The 17207-nt window shown below is 49.1% G+C and overlaps 1 protein-coding gene and 2 pseudogenes across 1 annotated transcript in view; 1 reads left to right on the top strand and 2 right to left on the bottom strand.

The window, feature by feature from the left end:
* LOC147437175 (uncharacterized) overlaps window positions 1-17207 on the top strand; it is a 262737-nt pseudogene that overhangs the window by 147410 nt on the left and 98120 nt on the right.
* Window positions 1-17207, bottom strand: part of LOC147437176 (uncharacterized) — a 122482-nt gene that overhangs the window by 30103 nt on the left and 75172 nt on the right. The window lies entirely within an intron of this gene.
* On the bottom strand, window positions 11398-15146 carry LOC147437178 (uncharacterized; annotated as a pseudogene).

The following is a 17207-nucleotide window of genomic DNA, read 5'->3' as shown; positions in this document are numbered from 1 at the left end:
CCCATCAATGAGGCAGCACAGAACGAAGATGTGGTCAATGGTGGAGAAAGCTCGTCTGAAACCTGCTTGGCCTGGAGCTCGTAAACCCTCGATCTCTGCGTAGCAGCTGAGCTGTGCCTCAAGTACTGCTCCATATAGCTTGGCCATCGTGTGGCCAATCATGATAGTCCTGTAGTTCCCTGGGTCCAGGGTGTCGCCAGATTTGTGGATAGGCACTATGGTGTGCTGTGTCCACTCCTCTGGGAAGCCCTCCCCTATAGCCCGGTTGAAGACATGTGCAATCAACGGGGCTATAGTGGAGGCCGCATAAATGATGTGCTCACTCTGTAATCCAGTATGGTCAGCTGATCGTCTGTGCTGCATGCGGCGTATGGCCCTCTCTACCATCTCTGCTGTAAAGAAGGAGGAGCACGTGGGGCGAGGCTCGTGTGGTTGTGGAATAGGAGGCTGCCCTGGCACTTCATAAAGTCGCTCTGCATAATCATGCCATATCTATGGATCATCAATAGCTGTAGTCGGACGTGGCTCGCGCAGGGTGCGCCATGCCGTCGCACTATCCATGCTCATGAATAGGCGGTATAGCTCAAGCTCCTGTGCCTCTTCGAATGCTCGCCGCTTTTGGCGTGTCAGCGTCTTCATATGCCGTCTGGCCTCTCTCTCTGTGATCTCTCCTAAGGCTCGCCGTGCATGGAGGCGTCGGTATAGCTCTCTGCACTCATCATCATACCAGCGGTTCTGAGGCATAGCCCCGGGGGGGGGAGTGCGTCCTGTGTGAGTGGTGTGTGGAAAAGAGCTAATAGCTGAAGTGTGGAGAACGGAAGAGATATGTGACGTGAGAACTGAGAGTGGTGTGGATGGGTGGAGGAGACATAGGCCATGTTCGACCTTGGCCGAGTAAATAGAGGCTAACTCATGTGTGAAATGGATGGTGGTGTGTGGAGTGCGTGTTGTGGAGCTGTGTGTGATGGTATCTCCGGTGATGGAGAAAGAGAGGTATGTGTGGTCGGCTCCGATGGGTATGGGTGGAATGGTGAAGGATGTGATAAGGTGTGTAGCCTCCCTGGGTCCCAGAATATAGTCGACTGTACTCCCCCCTCCTTCTGCAACTCCATGTGGCATACAAGTCAGGCCCCCTGAGGTGGGCCATTGGACCATCCCGTTATAAATAACGAGACGGTGCTGGGAGCCAAGTCGAAGTAGATGTCGTCCGTAAGCTGTGACTGGAGCTCTGTCTGCTGTGTCTCTCATAGTAGCCTCCTCATCTAGAGTGTGTAGTGTCTCTGGGTCCTCATGGTCATATGTCTCACACTGCTCACTGCGTGTACGAGCATTGAAGTCTCCCATAAGGAAGACTTCACCCAGTGTGGAGTACTCCATAATCTCCTCCGTGAGGCATGCGTACGGTGACTCCTGCTCAATAGGGGCGAATCTGGAGCCTGTGGGAGCAAAATAGCAAAGGGCAATGTAGACGATCCTGTCTCGTGAGAGCTCGAGGCGAATCCACATGTAGCGGGCCTGTGGGTCCCGGGCAACAATCTGTAGTCTGCTGTGAAGCCCCTGTCTAAAGAGTATGGCCACTCCTCCTGAGCCGCGAGTGGTGTGCTGGCGCATACATCCTCGATGTAGAGACTCCCACTGGAATCCATGTATCCGTGGTAACCCTCTCTCCGGGCTCTCGTGTGTCTCTGTAAGTAGAATGATGTCTCGACCTCTCATCACCTCCTCAAGTCTCTCTGGGTGTGTCCATAGGTCTCCATTGCAATTCCAAACCGTGACATGAATCTCCTCGTGTGTCCCACAGGCCGCGAGTCCCTATGCGATGGTCTTGCCATCAATGATAACCCTACCATCCCGATATACTGCCTTCTTCCCTTCTTTGCGGGCTTGGTGGACTCGAGGCATGCACGCGCGACGGTGATCTTGTTGCATCTTTGTGAGGTCATCATCAAGATAAATCGGGGGGCCGTCTATCCCTCTCAAGATGACCCTCTTTCGGAGGAAGGAAGTTCGAGACTCCTCGGAGGCGAATTGGAGGATGAGAGCTCTTTTCTTTGGGTCTTTGCCGGCTCTCCAAACTTTGGAGAAAGGGATCTCTTCTTCCTTGTATCCCACTTTCTTGCATAAAGCTTTCCCATCGCTTTCGGGTGTAGACCCTTCTTCTTCTTTGATGCCGGTCACTCGCACATTGAGACGGCGAGCTTGTCGCATCTTCTCCTCTTCGATGGTTGTGTGTACGATGAGTACTTCATCTTTTTGGGCTTCCTCTCTTGCTACCTTCTTAATGTTCTTTTTGACCACTTCGACCCATCCTTCTTTGGTGGCCTCTAATTTGTCCTCAATGCTTGCGGTGAGGGCTTTGGTGATCTCCTCCTTGAGGGCTTCCTTAGCCTCCCCTTTAATCTCTCCTTCCTCGGGGGTGAGGGATGTGAGGGAAGCATGAAGGAGATCGATTTGTGCCTTCATCTCTTCTTGCTCTTTCCTCCATCTCTCCCTCTCCTTCTCGTTCTCCCGTTCCCTTCTCTCCTTCTCCTCTTTGAGATTTTGGATTTCCGCTCTCATGTCCTCCTCCTCTTCGTTCCAAAGCTTGATGAAGTTGGCTTTCTCCTCCTTCCATATTTCTCTCTCCATCCGCCATTCCTTCATGTCCTTCTCCAATTGTGCAAGCCTCTTATTCGTGAGCATGAAGGACGTTGTCTTCTTTGTCGGTGTCGGCGTCTTGATGATGGGGGAAGACATGGTTGGCTTCGTAGCTACCCTCTCTTCATATTGTGAAGAGAACACTCAGCTTGTGTGTATGCAGGGGGCAGCGGGCAGGGGATGAGGATGGGGTGTGTGTTTTCAATGGATGGGCTGGTCGTCTTGACGTGCAGGGAGCAGCGCAGCGCGCAGGAGGGAGCAGCACACAGGGGTGGGGCAGCGTGCAGGTGAGGCAGCGCGCAGGAGGGAGCCACGCGCAGGGAGCAGCGCGCAGGGGAGGCAGCGCGCAGGAGGGAGCCACGCAGGTGAGGCAGCGCGCTGGAGGGAGCAGCACACAGGGGTGGGGCAGCGCGCAGGTGAGGCAGCGCGCAGGAGGGAGCCACGCGCAGTGAGCAGCGCGCAGGGGAGGCAGCGCGCAGAGAGAGAGAGAGAGAGAGAGAGAGAGAGAGAGAGAGAGAGAGAGAGAGAGTCGCGACCTTACCTTCACCGCTTCATTTGCTCATTGCGCTCCCGCGTCTCCCTGTTGCCTTGGGTTATCCTTGCGCCCCTCTGCTGTGCCTTCCCGCTTCTGTCTCCCACCTTTGCTACTGAGTGCGTGCACGCTCTACCCGTCCTTTGCTGCTCAGCTCGCGCGCGCTCTGCCTGTGCTGGGGCTTTTCTCCCGCAACCTCTGCCCCAAGCCTCATCCTTTCTCGCGCATCCTCTGCCCCCCGCCCCTATCCCGCCAGGTTCTGCTGCAGAGCCTCGACTTTGCAGCCCTTCCTCCCCCTCCTCGCCCCTTCAAGCTCGTTGGTTGTTTTTTTCCGCCGCGTCCTCTTCACCCCACCCCCTTCAAGCTTCCAAACCTCCTCTCGCATTCTCTTCTTCCCACCCCCTTCATGGCGCCAACCTCTTCAGTGCATCCTCGTTATCCCACCCACCTCTTCTTCACGTAACCCTATCCCCCCCCCCCCCCCCCCCAAAAAAAAAAAAAAAAAAGGTTTGGGAAATAGTAGTTATAGGTACAGCAGAGTGCAGGTACAGTGGTTTTATGGCTCCTCTCTCCTTCACCTCGGAGGCAGAACAGGTCATTCACGAGAACATCTCTCGATTTGCTTCCAGAGCACTGAATGGCCATTTTGTGGGCTACCGGCGTATCAGAGGATCCTTCAGAGATTGGATCGTTGCCTCTATCCGGCTCCGAAGTGGTGGACGCATTGAGGACATTCTCCTCGGCAGAAGCACATTTACGTTATTACTCTCATCAGAGGAGTGTGCTTCTGACCTGCTTGAGCAGTCTCCTCTCCCGTGCTCAGAGCACTTGGTATTTCTTGTTCAGTGGTATGCAGATTTTGACCTCTCTTCCTTTGAGGAAAGATGCCAGGTTCCCAAGTTTCGAGTAAAACTCTCTTTCCCTGGGTTATCGCCAGAGTTTAGGGTGCCTGAGGTTGTTACTCAGTTTGGTGCATTGTTTGGCACACCTTTTCAGGGTTCTATACTGCTCAGGTCTTCTATCGCCCCTTTGATGGTTGCTGCCCAGTACTCGATGGACTTTCCTGATACACACACAGTACGCACATAGACTTTAGTGGTGACAGGAGGGCCGAACCAGAACTGTCACTTGATGTGGCATCTTGTGAAAGATTGTCCCACGGCTCAGACTTGGAGAAGGCAGCCAAGAGCCAAGCAGCAGCAGCAACAGTAGCCACAACAGGCACAACGCCAGAGGTAGGATTGAGAAAGTCACAGACAGACACAGCATGCAGGCAGTCAGGCTTCTCAAGGACAGTAGAGACCCCAGGCTCAGAGATCTTTAGGGAGGCTTCCAGTGGAGCGTTGGAAGGTTTACAGAAGAAGACAGAAATCTGCATAGAATATTCAGGCTACAGATAGACCGCCTAATGTGGAGGTGCAGCATGTTGGGACTAGTTTAGCTCCAATTGTTGAGTCTCCATCAAGAGATTTGGAACACGAGTCTTTCCAGGTTTCTGATGCTCCTTCAGTTGTCCCTCTCAAAGCCGATACTAGCCAGGCAGTGGATGTTTCTTCTTCAGTGGCCCGCTTTTCCTCTCCCTCTCGGGTCCCCCTTTCTATGTGTCTCCCGGATTTCTTCTTCGCTTTGGGTCCGTGGAGATATCCAGATTCTCCTTGAGGCACGCCCGCTTCAGGTTGACATGTTTCTTTTGACAGAGGTCTCTTCGGGTGATCCAGTTTTTTGGGGTACTCGTTCTCAGCCGCTTGTGAGCTTCATGTTTCACACTTCGCATGATCAGGCTTGGGATGCGCACTCAGTAGCAAACGCTTTGTATGATCAGATTATTGTTGAGGTTGAGAGGTTTTTTGGTCCTCAGGTTTATCATCTTCTTTCCTCTGAGTTTGACGATGCTATAGGCAGGCTTCTGTGGTCGGACAGACAGTCTTTCTGGTCCTTGCCTATGGATTTCTACATGGAGGCGCACAGACAACCTCCCACCTTGATAAGGATATGGGACATCACTAGGGTAGCTACAGTCTTATAGGTGGGATGTGTGGCGCTCTGTGAGTGGATGGTGAAGATGTTCACGTCCCAATGTCATAGTTTTTCAGTGATTTGGACAGTCTCAGATTGCAGCACTATTTTCACAGAGGTGTTTTACTCTGCTGGTCTCCGTAGCATGCTCTCTCTGTGTCTGCGTAGCTCGAGTAAAAATAACCCAAGTCATCTCTGATCCTGATATCTCATGACCATAGATAGTGGGTCAAAACCCTCTTTGAAGAGACAATGAAATCGCCCCCGTATCTCATAATACAACGGACAACGACATATGTAATGTAGCTATGTCTCAGGCTCCTAATGGCATAGCTGGCATATCCTAGCCCCTGCAGGTATCCCCCTGAATCTGCGAGTCTCGACCTCAAGCTGACGTGAAGAGGTAAGTAACTGGCCAATAGCGCACCGTGTCCCCCTAGACAAATGTGTATCCATGTAATTAGGTCTAGTCACAAACCCGTCCTCCGTCAGTTGGAGAAGATGCTCTTTATAGAAAGCCATCTTCATACCCAACTCTCGTGTCGGCTAAATCCAAGTCCTCCTAGTATCAAGCTGAGATAAATCCTGACGAATGAGTCTGGTGACCTCTGTGCGCATAATAGCTAGAGAAGGTGCATCCAAAGAGTACTAGAAAGGAGGCAATCTACCCAACTGCAACCATGTGACTGGAACCATGATGTCATTTGTCCATACCAGCAAGTAATATCTCCCTGTAGTGCTGGTTGTCGGGAAGACTCAAGAGCTAAGCGAGCATATCTGTGTCCGGGAAGGTCCCATAAACTGTGCATAGAAGAGACTCATCTGGTAATCACCTTAGCTCTAATATTCCTAGATATCATAGAAACTAAGGGCCTCTCCATACATCTCCACCCATCAGTGCTACCAGATCTACTGTGATGGTCTATTGAGGGACCCCATACCTGCACTCCATAAAGCATAGCTGAAGCCACTAAGGTATCAAAGAGCCATAGCTTTGTTCAAGGGTACTGGAACTGAACCTACGAACACACCCTCTCTAATCTCCATAAGGCAATCTATGCTCGAGTCAGTCTAGTCTCAGTTGCTCTCCTCAATCAAAACACTCGCGCACTGAAGACTATCCCAAAGTAAGTGTATGCATCTATATACTCCACCGACTCCTGACCACAACAGAAAGTAGGTGTTGATCGCCTAACCCACTGTGGTGTGGTATTAAATACCATAACCTTGGTTTTGCCAAGGTTGACAGACAATCCACTGTTGTGGACAAACGCATGTAAAGCATCTAAGTGACATTGTAATCCCTCCAGGGAATAAAAAATCAACACAATATCATCAGCATATAACAACAATAGAATCCACGTCCCAGCCAACTAAGCTCTTCTGTCCCCTCCTCTCTCAATCTAATCAGAGCCCTAATCCACATACATAACAAAGAGTGTCGGAGATAGCGGGCATCCCTGCTTCACCCCAATAGTGGAGTGAACTCCCTCACATAACCCCTCTGGGGTGCCCTCTCACTGATCTGTAGAGTGCCATAATCCCCCAAGTCAGCTCTGTGGGTATCCCCATCTTTTGTAATCTATGCATCAACATGTCTCTGGGTACTGTCAAATGCTTTGCGAAAATCCACAAAGCTACAATAAATCCTCCTCCCATGTGATCTACCCTCCTCAATAATAGCTCTGAGCGTCAGGATGTGATCAACAGTCGAAAACCCCCTACTAAATCCTGCATGTCCCATTGCTCGCAGGCCGGCTCTCTCTGGCCATCTGCTCAACTGCTACTCAAGAATGGATGCATACAACTGTACCAATTAGTCTCTGAGGTAAAAGTATATCAGGTGGGTGCTGCCACTCGTGGCCATGGGGTAGTGACTGAAAGGAGATGGTCAATGTCAATAAAGCATGATCCACTGCTATAGTAATGGGCATGGGTCCCATTGTGAGATCCGGCTAAGCCATGACATAGTCTATTGTGCTAGCCCCATGTCTATGCGGAAAGCAAGTAAATCCAGTCCATATGAGGTCCCAATCTCTTTCAGATATCTCCCATACTCAATGTACTCCTCATCCTGTGAGCATCTATCGAGTCCCGTATCACTGGTATCTAGCTCTCTCAACATCTCATTTGATGTATCATAAAAACTCGTCTGATGTTTTCTCATGGGGGCATTAAAGTCCCCCAAGAGAATGATGTCACAATCCCTGGAAAACTCCCATATGTCCTCATCTAGCACAAAGAAAGGGGACTGTCCTCTAGATGCGGCATACACTGATGTGATGGGGGGGAAATAACATATAGCAATGTACAAGAATCTACTTGTCTCTGGCCTGATCATCTCTCCGGATAATGTGAACAAGTGGCTATAACTCCTCTCTGAATAGGACCTCTTGATCCTCTGCCCCTGCGCTTCGATCTCGTCTCTGCTCGATAAGCTGTCTCCCACCTATACCCAGTCACCTGTGTATACTGTATCCTGGTGCCTGGTGTGACTCTGAGTAAAAGACGATGTCTCTCCCCGTAAAGCTATCCTCAAATGCCCCTACATCAAGCCGAAGTGACCCATTTCAATTTCACGCAGCCATCTGTAATGTGGTCCCATAGGTCTCACACTGTCATGCGAGGCGTCGCTCCAATATCACCACCCTGCCATCTCGGTAAAAAGCAATCTAGCCTTTGTCTCTTGCCGCTCTAATTTCCGGCATTACTTCTTGCATATGGGCAATTTGTGAGAGCGTGCGGTCATCTCCAAGAAAGATACCAATCTTCTTAAGAGTTGGTCTCTTCTTCCAAAAGTCCTTTGCTTCTATAGAGGGGAAACGAAGGATAAGTGCCCTTTCCTTTTACGTTTCCCCTTTGCTTCCACTTTTCTTATTACCCACTCTCCAAGCCCTTGTATGCGTTGGCTCATTAACCCCCATCATAGTCATGAGTTCTTTTACCTCTTCATCAACCTTATCTTGGCTCTTGAGGCCACAAATCCTCACATGTAAAGCACGCATGCGTCTCCTTTGCTCTTCTTCTAGTGTCATGTTAATGATAGTGGGTGTGGGGGTTGAGGTCGTCTCTTTGCCTTTGTCTTCCTTGGCAACCTCGATCCATTTCTCGGTCTCTTCCGCTTTCTGCTTAGTCTTTGTGGTAACCTCTACCCAAGAAGTCGTCATTTCCTTGTGTTGTTCCTCCCCTTCTTTGATAGCCCTCATTTGTTCCTTGATAGTGTTGAGTTCTTCAATCACTGAGGGTTCAAAAGTTCTCCCTCTTCAAGTGTGTTCCTTGATCGTACTTCCACTAACTCCTTTCTGAGTAATGCGATCTCCTCATCTTGGGCCGTCACACAATCTTCAAGTGCTTTAATCGTGCCTAGGAGGTTGCGATTAAACTTGTTAATGGTCTCGCGCATTTCTTCCTTGTATTTTTGAATGGCATCCTCCATAGGGTTGTCCTTGTCATTTTGCTTCTTCATGTTTGAAAAAAACACAATAAAAGGTGTTTGCAACTTTGATTACCTTTACCCTTCACCACATCAAGCATACATGTTATCAAGCAATTACCACATTAGGCATACATGCTTCCTCACTGTTTTTCAAGCAAGTTATGCAAGCTTATGTGAGCTTTGGGGGAGTTTTTCCACACTATAAATACATTATATCCTCTGCCCTTGTTTTTGAAAACCTGACAAATTTGTAACCTGTAGATGTGTGACCTGAAAAAACCTGGAGAGAGAGAGAAAATGAAATGAAATGTTATATTAACGTCTTCAAAAGGCCAAAATGACCTATGAGACCAATCAGTTACAAAGTAGTGAATCTAATACCATGTCTGGGTACAAAAGAACTAGAAAAGAACTAGAAGTGGAACAAAATACTACTACTACTACTACAATCTAAAACTACGTGGGTGTAGCAGCTGATACAATAGGTACCCGGTAAACTGGATGTAACAGTGTGTGAAACAAAGATGGAAGAAATGGTGAGGATCCATCCTTATCTGCACTCTGGATGTCGAGAGAGTATGGCTCGAATCTTCTGTTGGAGAGAGAGAGAGAGAGAGGTGCAGATTGGCATGTTCTTGCTGAGATTTGGGGAGAGATTATCCCACACTCTCCGAGGTGAGTGGGATTACCTCTAGACTCTTTCTTCTAGGGTAGGGGAGTAGGTCTTACTCACAAGGAGCGTTCATCTCTTTTTTCATATGCGAGTTGGTATCCCTATATGGGAGTATACTCCTCCACCATGGCTCCTATCTCATACCTCTCTGACCCTTGAGACCTTTTGTATTGGTTTTTCTCGCACCCTTTTGTTGTGAGTTTTTGAAATATAATTAGGACTGTATTTTTATATATATAAAAAAACAGGTGTATAGAGATTTTTAGCATTGTGGCTACGATCAGAGGATGGTGCATCTGGAGAGACTCTCCTCTCTTAAAGTATACTCTAGCTGAGATTTGGCGAAAGATTATTCACACCTTTTTGTGGAGAGTGGTATTATCACTTGACCCTTTCTTCTGAGATGCATCATGTGCAGTGTCTTCTCATGTGGATTACAGATCAGCTTTTCTTTCATTTATATGAGAACAAGTACTCCTAGATATGCGTACAGAAAGCGTGAGCAAGAAAACACCAAATTACATAGTTAAGCATGCAAGGAAGACCTTTGAAATAGATGAGAAGATTACAGTGAAAATATAACTTGAGCACGAAAAACTACAATTAACTCTCTGCCAACATACAATCTGCAGGGAAATCAGCAAATCTAGCAGACAACACATCCCATGCTGTGTAAAAATCTGCATCCAAGCATGCAAAAACCACAAACCCTTGTTTAAGTCAACACTCTCATTAAGGGTAATCGAATTCTCTTATTGAAGGGTTGGCTTGAGATGCAGCATCATGAAACATTTTTTGTACACTTGGAAACAAAAAGATCATTAAACCAAAAGTAATTTTATGGCCTCTTGCCTTTTTATTGACATTAGCCAGATCCAACAATTTACAAACACAGATGGCTACATAAGCAACGAGACCTCAACAATCCTGTCCTAGTAGCAAGCAACACCCAGTTCTGTTTCCAACTCAAAAGCATCAAGGACTTCCAATCACCTCTATAAAGATGAGAAGTACTAGCCTCACATTGCATGACACTAGAAAGATTGTAAGAAGGGTTTAAGAAACACAAAAAAGACTCGTTATAAAGTAGAAGCCTCCTAGCTGTTCCAGCTGATACCTCTACTAGCACACCAGAAGCATCTCATATTTGTTTCTGTGAAGGCATTTTCAGAAGTAGATTCATAAAGTCTTAAAATTTCCGACTGCTAGTTGATCACATGACAAACACACAAAAAAGCACCATACCATGAACCAAGGGTGAAGTACCTCCACGTTCCTGCCATATCTCAGACCGCAGTTGAGAGTGTTAATGGGAATTAGACGATTGTTTAGGTGACCGTGCTTTCGCAAGTGAGGTAGAACTAGGTTAGGTTCCTTTGGTTTGTATCCCATGTATTTGGTGTAAGTCTGGGGTGTCGTCCATTGGATTTTTCTTATAAGCCTAGTCGACTATCAAAAGGTTGTCCACGCCAGCAGTGGGTTACTACGATCGTGTTAGGGCGGGCACCTCACACACACACACACACACACACACACACACACCTAAGCAGGACACTAGAAAGATTGTAAGAAGGGTTTTAGAAACACAAATAAGAATCGTTATAAAGTGGAAGCCTCCTAGCTGTTCCAGCTGATACCTCTACTAGCACACCAGCAGCATCTCATATTTGTTTCTGTGAAGGCAGTTTCAGAAGTAGATCCATAAAGTTTTAAAAGTTCCGACTGCTAACTGATCACATGACAATCTCACAGTACAAACCTAAGGCGGACATGGGATCTCGACGCTGCTCTACCGACCTGTCAAGCAAGGCTCACTGCTTAGAACCTCTAAGCAATGAGCCTTCCAAATACACCACGCAATGATGCTAGCAATGGTGGAAAACATTGAACACCAAGTCTGAGCAGCCTCAGCATGAAAAGCTCAAGCCGGAAGCATACTCAGAAAACCATGTGGGTAACTTGTAGCTCTAAGCAAAAGCACCGGATCCTCATCCCCCCCCTTCTCTCTCTCTCTCTCTCTCTCTCTCTCTCTCTCTCTCTCTCTCTCTCTCTCTCTCTCTCTCTCTCTCTCTCTCTCTCTCTCTATTTGGAGGACCTATTTGGAGGACAGCCCACTCTCCGAGAGATCATGGAATCTCGAGATCAGAGACAGCTCGGACGTTTCTTACTAGAGATACAGAGCCATCGGGACACACTACTACAGCCACACACAGCTACACAGACAGAGGGGAGACAGTCGCAGCTCACAGACTTCTTTCAGAGGATTTCCGCCCCCCCCTCACCAGACACTCAGAGGGGAGTGACACTCCCACAGGCGGAGGTGAACCGAGCTAGACGACGACCACGAGTCACAGGCTACAGGGGCGCGAGCTCCCACCACCGACAGATTGAGGAGATCCGAGCCCGGGAGCGCCGTGCCACTGAGGAGCGAGTGGCTCAGATGAGGGCTGACCCGACAGCTTTCATCCGGGTAGCCTTGGCACCATACCCACCCATGTACCACATCTTACACCCCCCCATTAGTACAGGATGGAGCTAGATAGCTTGATGCATTCTCATGATTGTACTACCTTGAGCATACAGACATGCATATACCCCTAGAGATAGAGCTCCATCCCTCCTCAGATACTCCACTACCTACATTCAGCTCAGTTTTGTATCAATTTTGTTTCATTTGTCTTTCCGATAGACGGATGACATACACACAATGTACATTTGATTTGTCTCATAGGCCGATTTCGGCCTGACATAGACGTTAAAAATCTTTCTTTCTTTCTTTCTTTCTCTCTCTCTCTCAACAAGTAACCACTGGGCTTGTACCCTTCATATTACTCAAACCCAAAAGGCTGAAATTACAAAGTATTACAGACTGCATAACAGGGGAAAAACCCTCTTGATACAACAATAAACTCAAACTGAGGGGAGAAATGCGCCGCCTCATCAAAAATAAACAAACTGCAGAATGACGACCAAAGCCCCAGTGGACCCATTGTGTGAAGCTACTACAGGCGGCATAGATCTGCCAAACACCATTCCCGAAGGGATATCAGGCGATGTCGCAATGGAGCACTGCAACTGGAAGAACAAATTGATGAAGAGCAGCCAAAGGAAGCAGTCACACAGAGACCACCGAAAGATTTGGAGGTGCGGGTACAACTTGCAAGAGCAGCAGCCTGGAGAACGACAAGTGTAGCAGCAACCGCTAGAAAACGAAGGCCATCTTGCAAAAGCATCCACCTGGGGTAGGACAAGAGGCGATCTGCATGGAGAGGAGGATGATAAATCGATGAAGAGCCGCTGCAGATCCAAAGAAGAGGCTGCACCCCCCCCTTCCGCCTCCAACACAGAAGGAAAGCACGGAGGGTACTCACACACACCACACACACACACACACCCCGTCCCTACCAGCAAACCTAGACACATGCCCCCGAGAACAAACCCAACACCAAACAAGCAAGCAGAATTTAAAACACACACAAGCACAAAACCCTAAGCAACTCCCCAAGCAAACAACCAAAGAGAAAAGAACATGCATACACAGCCCAAATAGCAAAACACGTGCACACACACTGCGCGCTGAACAACACAGAGACACACACACACACACACATGCATTGCGTTCACGGGAGAAAAGCAGGCAGACAGAGCGGGAGCGGTAGAGGGGGTCGCGTTTGAACAAAAGGGGGTGCACGCACGCTAATGTGGAGGCGGGAGGGGGTCGTGCGGGCAAGGCCCTAAGGCCCGTCACACGGCCTTTCTCCCTGATGGGGGTCATTAGCGAGTGCCATAAGGCACTGTTGCCCGGGGCCCGCCGGCACACTCTCTCTCTCTTTTTTTGGAGTAACCACTGGGCTTGTACCCTTCATATTACTTGAAGCCAAAAGGCTGAAAATACCTGAAATCCATGGGAGATATCCCAAATGATAATCAATACAACTGGATGTCTGGGTTAAAAACCCTCAAGGATAAACATAAAGCTGTGAGGGAAAAGTACCCAGAAGGTAATACAAAAAGATGATAAGGGAAAAGGGAACTAGGAGAACTAGCTGTGAATCCTGCTGACTGCACAGATCTGCTAGGTCTCTCCAAGCATGTAGCCCCAAGAGCGCCCACAACCTCTCAACGCTCAGAGTCCACTATACACCTGCCTGTACCACCAATCAAATCTCCCAAGGAACTCTAAAACCATGATGCTGGCCCTCCAGGATGTCCTTGAACCACTCTGTAATCAATCTGGATCTGATGCCGAAGAAGGTAGAAGTGGCTCTTGCATCCCATCTCTGAAAGGAAGAAGGAAGAACTGTAGAGTCCTCCAACACGAAGACCATAGGAATACACCAGAAGGAACCTGAATCTGACCAAAACAACTGACCAATGGAATTGTCAAACTGACGAGAAAGAAGGCTGTTGGCCAGAATGCCAAGATAGTTCTCTGCCAGGAGAGAAACCTGCTGAAAGAACCTGTCATAGACTGTCACTAAGTCCCACTCTCTGTCGTGCCTCATCTCAAACATAACTCTGAACATGGGAGAAGAGGCCGAGCCCTGTAAAATAGCACCCCCCCTGGAAGAAAACTGTAAGAACATCAACTGAATCTGAAGGGGACCATCTCTCAATCTGCCGATAGGGCTCCTCCAAGGGCCTAGAGAGAAGAAGTGACTAGGTAACCACTGAGACAAAGGCACGTCGGACTCGGAAGAGAAATGAGAGGGAGGAGAAACAGCTCTGACAAACCCAGGGGGTAGAATCATAGGTGTTTCTCCAACCTCCACTGGTCCTGTATCAACTATAAGTTGTACCACTGAAGGGATCACTGAAGTAGGTGCCTCTGCTGAATCTCCAGGGGCCTCTCTGACCACTGTCAGTATGGGGGGTCTCCTCCTCCTGTAGTCTCTCCGGAGGCTGCTTCTCCGCTGCCAGAACTGGTTCTCTACTCTCATCATGTGCTGTCATCTCAGGAGGTCTACCTGGAGGCTGCTCCTCCACTCCTGCTCTATCTCTACAGCGGTAGACGTTCTTTACTACTGCCAGTGGCTTCTCTGCCATCTTCTGACGCTGGGCCTTGGCCAAACTGTGAGCCAAACACCCTGCATGCTGTCGCTGACTGTGACCCGACACTGCTGTAGCATAAGACATGGTCTCCCTATGCCGGGTACGAGGTGGCTGAGTCTGATTGCCCCTAGGTTGACCTTCCCAATTCCGAGCTTTAGGACAATCTTTCACAAGATGTCCTAAAGTGTGACATCTCAGACATTGGTTAGGCCTACCTGTGACAACCAGACGCTGAGTGATGATCGAGTCCTCCCACTCAAAACTGAAAGTCTCTGGGAACTCCGTAGTGGGAGAGATAGCCACCATGAAAGAGGGAACAAAGGCAGAAAGCTGGATAGAACTCTGAAAAGGAGTGCCATACACTGAACCAAACTGTGAAAGTACCTCTGGCACCCTGAACTCTGGGGCTAGGTCAGGGAAAGAGAGCTTGACCGGAAACCTAGGCACCCTGCTTCTGTCCTCAAAAGAAGTCATATCAAATCCTTTATACCACTTGACCATAAAGATAAGCTTATCCCCGCAGGAGAGAGGAGAACGAGCAATGAGAGGGGCAACTGCACCCTCTGATGAGAGTAAAACCATGAAAGTGCCCTTCCCAAGGAGAAGGATGTCTTCAATGCGACCTTCCCGAACCACGAGGGAAGCCTGAATCCAGTCCTTGATAGCTCTGACGGAGTATTTGCTTATCTAGTCGAAAATCGGCTGTTTTGACGTGCTGGATAACGAGAGCGGAGCCATGACTGTTGCTGTACCTGTAGCTGCTGCTGCTGCACCTGTGCTGCCCGGTTTTTTTATTTTTTGGATAAGGTTACGGGAAATGCAGAGGAAAGGGGGGGACAGGGAAACGAGGGGGGGGGGGGGGGGGGGGGGGGGGGGGGGGCAAGGAAGGGGAGAAGAAGGAGAGGGAGAAGAAGGAGAGGGAAGGGGCGGGCTGGGAAAAGAGATGAAAGGAGGAAAAAGGAAGGGAAACGGGAGGATGAGAAGAGACAAAGAGGGGGGGGGGGGGGGGGGGGGGGGAGGGAGGAGGATGAGAAGAGACAATGGGGGAAAACCGGAGGAAGCAAAGGACAGTAGAAGAAGAAGAAGAAGCGGCACGGGCTGAGATGGGGCTGAGGGGGCAGGGCAAGAGGATAGGGTTGAGGAGGAAGGGGATGGGAGGGACGGGATAATGGCAGGATGGGGCGGAATGAAGAGAAAGAGGGGAAGGAGGGCACGACAAACAGCAAGGAAGATAATGGCGGGATGGGGCGGAATGAGGAAAAAGAGGGGAAGGAGGGCACGGCAGACAACAAGGAAGAGAGGAAAGGGGAACAGCGAACAGAGGAAGGCGGGAAAGGTGAAGAAGGACAGCAGCGAGGGGGCGGGGCAGACAGCAAAGAGAAAGGGGAAGGGGCACGTGACAGCAGCAAACGAAACAGGAACAGCGGAACCTCAAACCTAGGCGACCAGAAGTAGATCGATGGAAGACAGTCACGCGCAGGAAATCCTCGACATCTCCACGACGAATTGTCCCCATCTCCTCTCTCTCTCTCCCTCTCTCTCTCTCTCTCTCTCTCTCTCTCTCTCTCTCTCTCTCTCTCGCCGAAGCCAACTGGGCTTGTACCCTTTTCATTACTTCAAAAGACCAAATGGCCAAATAATACATGAGATGATGGGGGCTAAAAACCCCTTTTTCAAGATATACAAGGTGAAAAGCCTCTTGCACACAGAGGCACAAAAGGAATAGTTAAAGGCATAGAACGGACAACATTCCACCCCTGGGGTAAAAGCATCCTATATCCCATACGAGCATCCACTGAGACCTCCTATAAAGAACCTCTGTGAGAAACCGTGCTGCAATCTCAAACTGTCCAAATCACTCAAAAACCATGACACTGGGACCTGAACTTCTCCACCATCCACTCACAGAGCTCCACACATCCCACCTGTAAGACTGTAGCTGCCCTAGTGATGTCCCATATCCTGATCAAAGTGGCAGGCTCTTTGTCTGCTGTTTGACCATACAAGCCTGCCTATAGCATCATCAAACTGAGAGGAGAGAATGTGATAAACCTGAGGACCAAAAAACCCCTCAGCCTCAGCAATAATCTGATCATACAAAGAATTGCTACTGACTGCGTATCCCAAGCCTGATCATGCAAAGTCTGAAACATGAAGCTCACCATCGGCTCAAAACGAGTACCCGATCAAACTCAATCCCCCCGAAGAGCCCTCTGCCAAAAGAATCATGTCAACCTGAAGCGGGTCTGGCCTCAAAGGAGAATCTGGATATCTCCACAGACCCAGAGCGAAGAAGTCCGGGAGACACATAGAAAGGGGGACCTAAAAGGAAGAGGAAAAGCGGGCCACTGAAGAAGAAACATCCTTTGCTAGGCCAGTATCTGCTGTGAGGGGGACAACTCAAGGAGCATAAAAAATTTGGGAAAAATCTTGTCCCAAATCCCTTCATGGCGACTCAACTGCCACCTCTTCGACAATTAAAGCTAAACTAGCCCCAACAAGCTGCACCTCCACCTCAGGCGGTCTATATCTGTAGCTTGAATGTTTTCTGCAGGTTTCACTCTTCTTCTGCAAACCTTCCGAGACTCCACTGGAAGCCTCCTTGAAGATCTCTGAGCCTGGGGTCTCTGTTGTCCCAAAGAAGCGTGACTGCTTGCATGTTGTGTCTGTCTCTGACTCTCTGAACCCTGCCGCTGGCACTGTGCGTGTTGTGGCTGCTGCTGCTGCTTGGCTCTAGGCTGGCTTCTCCAAGTCTGAGCTGTGGGACAATCTTTCACAAGATGCCCCATCAAGTGATAGTTGAGACATTGGTTCGACCTTCCTGTCACCACTAAACTCTGTGTGCGTACTGTGTCTACCCA

This window comes from Adiantum capillus-veneris, chromosome 17 (genome assembly GCF_014529385.1).
Source record: "Adiantum capillus-veneris isolate H3 chromosome 17, ASM1452938v2, whole genome shotgun sequence".
NCBI lineage: Eukaryota > Viridiplantae > Streptophyta > Polypodiopsida > Polypodiales > Pteridaceae > Adiantum > Adiantum capillus-veneris.
The sequence above is the reverse complement of the archived record's forward strand: the minus strand, read 5'-3'. Positions and strand labels throughout refer to the sequence as shown.